The sequence below is a fragment of the Gavialis gangeticus genome, unplaced genomic scaffold (assembly GCF_001723915.1).
Source record: "Gavialis gangeticus isolate Ggan-Ray unplaced genomic scaffold, GavGan_comp1, whole genome shotgun sequence".
NCBI lineage: Eukaryota > Metazoa > Chordata > Crocodylia > Gavialidae > Gavialis > Gavialis gangeticus.
The window spans coordinates 5,849,404-5,857,140 of NW_017729024.1; the positions used below are offsets into that span (position 1 = coordinate 5,849,404).

Below are 7,737 nucleotides of genomic sequence, written 5' to 3' on the forward strand. Positions count from 1 at the left end.
TGACATACAAGTATATATAGTTCCTACTCATGTAAATCAGGGTTAATGATGACTCTAAACCCAGAGAATGAGAAGAGGATCATTGTTCTCAGAGCTCTGAGAAACCTCTGTTCCAGCAGGAGCTGCTCCCTTCACATTCCCAACCAGAGGCTAATCCCAATCAATACTACAGCTACCTTGGAAAGGTTACACCAGGCACCTTCATTTCCACCACGGAAGGGAGGCACTACAAGAAGGTCACACTGTGGCAAGGCAATTCAAGGCAAGCAAGAGTTACTGTAGATGAGAGATTTCAGGCAGCAGATCCTCTGGGAAAAAAAAAAGTGTACTGAAGTCTTGTCTCATGTAAGTCTATCTCAGAACTCCCTTTAACTACAGCAGGAGCAGCCTCAGATCTCCTGTCATCAGGGATAAAAAGTAGGAGTGTGATTTCATGGTAGTTCAACCTGGCTTTGTGATGAAGCAGCATCAGTAGCAGCATTGTCCAAGTGGTTAAACCAGTGTTCTGGCACGAAATCTGTGCTCTATTCCCCACGTGACCACAGACTTGCTGTGGACAAGGCAAATTGCTTAGCATTTGTGAACCTGTCACACTCATTTGCCAATGTCTTAATCTGACTACTTTGGGGAGACTTTAGCAAGAGACAGGTCAAAGTAGTGGACCCTTCTCAACCATGGAGTTCAACATCATGACAAGACATGGTTACTCGAATTACAATGGAAATGTAACCAAAGGAAACAGCCTGTCAGTAAAGTAGCCCACAGTGCTATGTACACCTGTGACCACTATGGCAGGACCTGCAAGTCTAACACCAGTCTCTACAGCCACAAGAGAAAATGCACCACCAGTCAGTAGAATAGCTGCAATATCCACCGTCACTCACTGATGAACTGATGCCACAATCTCACTACAAGAAGAGCTCAGGGAAATGGGTTAACGTCCAAGGGATGGACAGATTTTTCACAGCAGGAAGCAAACCAACTGGCAATTTAACGAAGAGATGTTTGCAAAATAATTGCAGGTAATAACCAATGTACCAGTCATTCTGTTGGAACAGCCCATCCTGAATAAATTCAGCACTACTTTGTTTAGTTTACTGTATTTACTGTTTAATAAGGAATTAGTGAGAAGCAACCAGAATAGTGAATGACAATCAGTATGCATGCTGGAGCATTTTAAACAAATATTGGCTAGCACAAAAGTTAGCAAACATACAGCTGCAGCAAGGTTTGAAATAAATGGATTATAACATCAGAGCTGACAAAAACAAAGAGAAAGTTTTTACATGAGCCACATGCTAAGCAAGATTGCAGCCATTTTTCTTGTCTAGAAAATATCAAAACAAAATTTATATTCTGTCAACAGTTGTCCCTGCCTTTTTCATAGTAGATCATCTCATAATCTTTCCCATTCCTAGTGCTGTGACAAGAGTCATCCTTGACTTCTCTCCCTGCCCAGTAACAGATATTGCTAAATCCCATCATTTCTTCTTTTACAAGAGATCCAGAATCTGTTCCTTTCTATCCCTGCTCTCAAGTCTATACTTTGGTAACCTCCCACCTGCACTAATCCCATCTTCTTCCAAGGCTTCCCAACATACTCTCCAATATCTGAATTACTGCTGCCAAACTGACCTTGCTGTTCTGCTCTATTGACCTCTTTCCTCAATTCCCTTTGTTGTCCTTTCTTTATTAGTTCCAAGTTTTTCATCTCCAGTTTCAAAGCTATGCCCCCTCCCAAATCACATCTCCAACCATCTCTTATGTTTTGGACACTATGCTTTGCTAATCTACCTCCCTCTATACCTCCTTCCTTTGGGCCCTGCCTTTTCCTATTCTATGCCCATTCCTGAAATACCCCCCATAATCCCATAAACTTTCTTCTTTCCATTTACCCTTAAATTCTTCTTAAACTATATAAACTATACACAATTTTAAAAAGCTGTTAAAGTAGCAAGAACTTAATCTCTCTCTCCCTGGCTCTCCTTTATGTGCATCCATGATTGGTTGCATTACTTCATAGTATCCATCTCTTACCATTCCCGATTCAGGGACTTGAATCCAGCTCCTTTCCGTCAGGCAAAAGCAATCTTCTTGAACTGCCATAATGTCACTCTGTACATAGCTTCTTCCTTCACACCTGCCTGTTATTTTACTTCTATGTTGTGATCCAGTTCAGAGGAAGGATCCTGTCCGTCCTCACTTGGAGCCCTCATTCACACTAATGAACACTTAGTCATTTGTGCAGTATCACTGGCTTCAAAGGGATATTCATTGAATAAGTAAGGAGTTAATATTCTGAGTCAATGTTAAGGGCTATATATACTTATGGCATTATATTAGCACTGTTTAATAATAAAGATAATTCCAGCAACAACAGGATAACGTGCACTCTCTATAACCCTGATTATAGTACTTCAGTAATGTTTCATGAAAAATAAGCATTTCATTAGTAAGGCATTTCCTGTTCTGTAATGGAAAGAATATAGTTCAAAGCAGTGATATATACTGAACTTGCTCAGACCCTTCTCAATTGCACTTGGCATATATTAGGCACAGAATGTTTCATCATTATAGACTAATCTAAAACAAATACTGACAATAAGCATGTCTGTTCGTCAGTTTTTTCAGAGAGTAAAGGTGAAAGAACATGAAAGTTCATGGAGATTAAACAAACCCTTTGGGGTTTAGAGACAAGAGATCTGGATTTTATTCTTGGTTCTCTTTCAGTCTCTCTGTATCATCTTGGCAAGTTCATTAACCCCTTTTTGCCTTTATTTTTCCATCTCTAAGTCCAGGGAAATAATGCTACCTTATCTGAGCGAGACTGCAAGACTAACTTCATTACAGTTTGTTAAGAGCTTTGAGATCCCCTGATAAAAGATGCTATGGACATGTAAACGATACCAACTTAAAAAGGTATCATGAAACTTGCAGTCCTCCAAGATACACGAGTGCAACTTTGTCAGTGTCGCACAGCATTTAGTTTATGTGAGAAACTGTTTGCCGTATGAAAGGGAACAAAACCAAATTGAGGCAGTAAGGCATCTAGTAAATTTGGTTTGTTCTTCCTAGAAAAGTTGCACTCTTGTACCTTGGAGGACTCCAAAGCTCTTAAACTGTAATGTGCAGGTACTGGTTAATGTGCTTTTGCTACCATGCATTAAGTTTAGTACCACTAATGTAAGCTACTAAATGTGTATTAGACTGCCCCAATGCACAGTAGTGAAAGCGCATGCTTTTTCAGTGACACTTAATGCACAGTAACGTATTAGCATGGCTTTAGACGTGATGCTATAATGCACAGTAAAATAGGCTACTGTGCATTAAAGTGTGTGTAGACACACCCCTAGCATATGATGGGTGTTAGACTGCAAATAAATCAAAAATACTATATTCCTTTTTGACACTAGGGGATGATAGTGTTTTATATAAGAATTGTATTTATCAACTGAGGCTTAAGTGAAATGAAGTAAATGTATATATCATTTAAGTAATGTTTCTAGATGTGTGGAAATATAAAAGGCAGTCTTAAAAAAGAGAGAGGCTTGTTTTACCCATCTGCCTAATGAATGCAAAGGCTGTTCTATAGCAACCTCATGGGCAAAAGGGCAAACTAAAAAGCAAGGACACTGCTTGTTTAGTGGGTTTTGTTCTGACCAACAGCGACACCTGGAGGGCCACAAAAAGAAATTATTTAAATACATATATTTTAAGTTCTCACTGTATAAGCACTGGCTTTTGCTCCAGCATATTGAAATATGTCCATGTTGTACGGGAGAGGTGACTTTCTCCTCCCTCTATCCCCCTCCTCTACAAAACCTTACATTAAAAAATTCTGTAGGTAATTCCACATTCATGATAAAATTGGAGATTGTTTATAGTGGGCCCCCTCAACTGATCATTTCTGAAATGGAGCCAATAATAACTGGAAAGAAAATGTTATGCACAGTTGGGATCTGCAAACTAATTAACTCAGTTAATCAAAGTTAGCGTTCAACTTCCAGATGTATTGCAATGTTCAGCACATTTTTGCTTGTCAATAAAAAAAGTGTAATCTCTTTATACTTAAGGAAGTAATTTGTACTCTTAGAAGTCCATTTATGCAAAAATTTTAGTGATGTAGGAACACAAGCAGACTGTACTCCACACTTGTGAGCTCCTGGCCGCGTCCACACGTGGCAGACTGTGTAGTTGTTACAGCATAGTCATTTCGTATTTTCTTATGCATTTAGAGCAAGTACTAAATGACTATGCACTACCTGCACATTGCAGTAACTGGCATTATTGCGCAGTACCATCACCACACAGTTTTTGCCAGATGCTATTTTGCAGTAGCAACAAGCTACTGTGCAGTATCATCACTGCATGGTTAGTGCCTGGCAATGCTACTGAGCGGTAGCAATGAGCTGTAGCATCTCATGTAAACACACCCACTGAGTCAGAGCCATTGCAAAGGTCTCTGCAATCGCATTCACATGGAATTAACCTCTCAGATAACAAAGACCTTCACACCAAAATAAATCTTAATTCATGTTCTCTCTCCACCCTCAGTTTTTCAGCATTAAGAGCACTCTGTCATACAATCTGTGCCTAGTGACCTACATACTGCAGTAGCATCATAACACGATTCCAAAGACAGATGATCTAGACAAAGAGCACTAATATGGTCAGCCATTTAGGGCCCACCCTCTCGTTGAAACTAATGCAAAGACTCCCACCAAATACAGTGGAGAATTGGTCCTGAAACAGCATCCAGGTTGTATTGTTGCTCATATGCTAGAGGCAGCAGCAGCAGCAGCAAATTAGAGTTCTGGTAACCATAAGGTTTTGAACCCCTGCTGTGTTCAAAAGCAAAACATAAGATTTGTAAGAGGGATATTATAGAGGAAAAAGCCTGATGTAACAATTTGTGAGGGAAGGCATTACTAAACTAGTTGTACTAGAACATAGACATGAACGCCTTCAAAGTTGTTTTATGTTCAGCATCACTGTGCAGCTATTTGCAAAAATCCAATTTGAGACTTACTATTGGCTAGTAGTATCCACTAGCTCTTGAACTTGAAACCAGACTGATAGCATCGGAATTGTTATTTTTCCTCTACTACTACAAACTGCTTTAGGAAACAATAGAATTTAAAGACACCAGCCGTTTTTTTACCATGGTTTTATAGGCAATTATTATTTTTTCTAATCATTAGATATAGAAGGTACAATTATGCTGTATATGAAAAGAAGAGTCAATAGTAAGATTTGTATGTTCTATTGGCTACAGATAAGATGCCAAAAAAGAGGAAGTTATTTACCTTGTCTTCCTTGCAAGGTCATTCATAGTAAAAGATACCATGCTAACAAATGAATTATTGATCGTGTGTCATTTAACACTTGTTATTCACTGATGTTATACATTCAATGGTAATTAAGTTTATGCAACAACAGAAGCTGCCAACAGCAGCTGTATTAAAACTGTAAGCTACATTTTGTAACACACTAGTAGCTCTAGGACATATTTTATGAGTACTCAAACTGGCTTCCTCTGGGTGCAATAATCAAATGACAGTTAATACAGTTTACAATGTACTGAATGGACTTTGATAATTAAACCAGAAATTAAGAAACAGCATGTTTATGGTATCTTTAAACCCACTTACTTTTATTAGTTCATCGTAAACATGGTTGTTTATAGGTATTAATTCCATGCCAAAAAAAAAACCACAACAAAAAAAACAACTATCATACCCACAATTAGAGTTGGTTTCTAAATGGCATGTTCCCCACACCAGCTTCAGAACCAACACTTTGGTGGCCAAAAAGGTGTGCGTCCACGCAAGGTCTGAACCATAATCCCACTTCAGAATTCAAGTGATTGCATAAACATAAGCTTTGGGTGCATGTTTTATAACATTAGCAGAAGCCTAGATAAAATTATAGCCACAGTAAACAATGGATACCTATTATTTATTCTCTATGAAGAAGATAAATGGAATCTAATCAGCAATGTACAGTAATAGCTGCAGAAGTTCTTGAAGGGCTTGGAAATCTCTTTAAAAGTTTTCTGCAGGCACATATACATGCATGCCAGACTGAACAGTAATCGCCGTTACTGTGCAGTCCTGGCACTACACGAGTCGTTTCCGACACTACTGCACAGTAGCATCAGCATCACGGTTCATGCCTGCTGATGCTATGTCACCATAGCAATGAGATACATCACTGTAGCTCATTGCAACAGTGACAATGTCTCATGTAGACATGTCCTGCAAGACCATAGGAGCTCTGAGAAGACTAAGACAAAAGGAGCAGGCCTTTATAATACCCCAAATCCAAAACTTAGTCTCTTAAAAAAAAATAGCTTCTGACTTGTCAGTAAACAGCTCGGTCACCATTATCATCTATCTCAAACAGTGAATTGAAAAGAAGTTAAATAAAATAAAATCACTGTCCAAGCCATTTTTGTTCATATTCCATGGACCAGTCTGGAATATTTGAAGCCAGGGACTTGAACTAGCCTCGATATGGTACGTACCACATCAGAATCTCAGGGAGCTTCAGTTTCACATTAAATGAGTTGCTTATTCAGCTCACAACCCCGGACTGAAGAGGTCTCTTCATTAACATGACCATTGCAGTAATAGGAAGGAAAGACAGTTTATCTAACAAATACACAGCAATCCAAAAATGAAAAGTAATTAAATGAGATGGGGAGTCTATAAAACGTGTTTCCATTCTTAACCCACACCACCTCATCTGTAAGCCTGACATTGTATGCTAAAACAACATAAAAAACCCAAAGTTTTTTTAACATAGCATCATTTCCAAGATACTTAAAATATAAAAAAAAAAGGGAAAGGAACAGTTTAATCAAACAATGATCACCCAATTCCCCAGCAATAGGCAGTTCTCATTTCTCACTAGAGTAACCATTGTGAAGAAAAAATGCTTTCTGGTAAAAATAGCAGTCACTTCAAAACCAAGGCTGGGATATTCAAAAAGCTACGTTGACCTAACTAGAATAGACTACCACTAAATGAAGTTGATGTGAATACATTTACAAATTGCTACAAAATTTTCTCCTGTTAGAACAGTACCAAATATTTTGTGTGTATAAATCTACTTTTTAATATACTCACGTTATTGCATACCATGAAGGAGAAGACTTAACCAATAAACAAGATTGTGACTAACATGATTTGACTACATTGTTACTTCAGTAGTTTTGCTGATAGATCCACAATAAGTCACAAGCCAAATTGTGGCACTGAAACACAGCCAAAACTGAACAGTATCACCAGGTTCTGGGATTATGCAGACCCCTACACCTGGAGTAAATGAAGACTGGCCTTTAGCACATAATATATACTAGATTAATTAGTTGAGCTCCTTGGCCTCAGGGTCACTACAGCAGCTGCGCACGTCTGTGATGGAACAACACTTCAATCACCATGCTTCTCCCCATAAAGAAGAGTATTTCTCAGTTGGAATAGGAGTATTCCTCAGTATAAAACGTAGCTTTTACGTTGCAGGGGTGGCACAAGGCAATCCTAAGGATTTTGTGGGGGATTGACAGGAGATCCCAGGGTAAAAAAACCCCACATCTTAAAGCAGGGTGGTGCACGTGGTGGCAGGATGTGCAGCCAGAAACTGAAGCCTGGCTGGCCAGAGCCATGCTCCAGCTCTAACCTGGCCAGGCTCTGTGCTGCTAGATTGCCATGGCTGCAGCTCTTGGAGGCCCTCAGA

The 7,737-nt window shown here is 39.1% G+C and overlaps 1 long non-coding RNA gene across 1 annotated transcript; it reads right to left on the reverse strand.

Moving 5' to 3' along the window:
* Positions 1-1,938: 1,938 nt before the first annotated feature.
* On the reverse strand, positions 1,939-7,706 carry LOC109297203. Its single transcript, XR_002097240.1, has 2 exons — positions 6,527-7,706; positions 1,939-2,253 (listed from the first exon to the last, which is right to left on the reverse strand). It is a non-coding gene; the product is annotated as an uncharacterized LOC109297203 (long non-coding RNA).
* Positions 7,707-7,737: the final 31 nt, after the last annotated feature.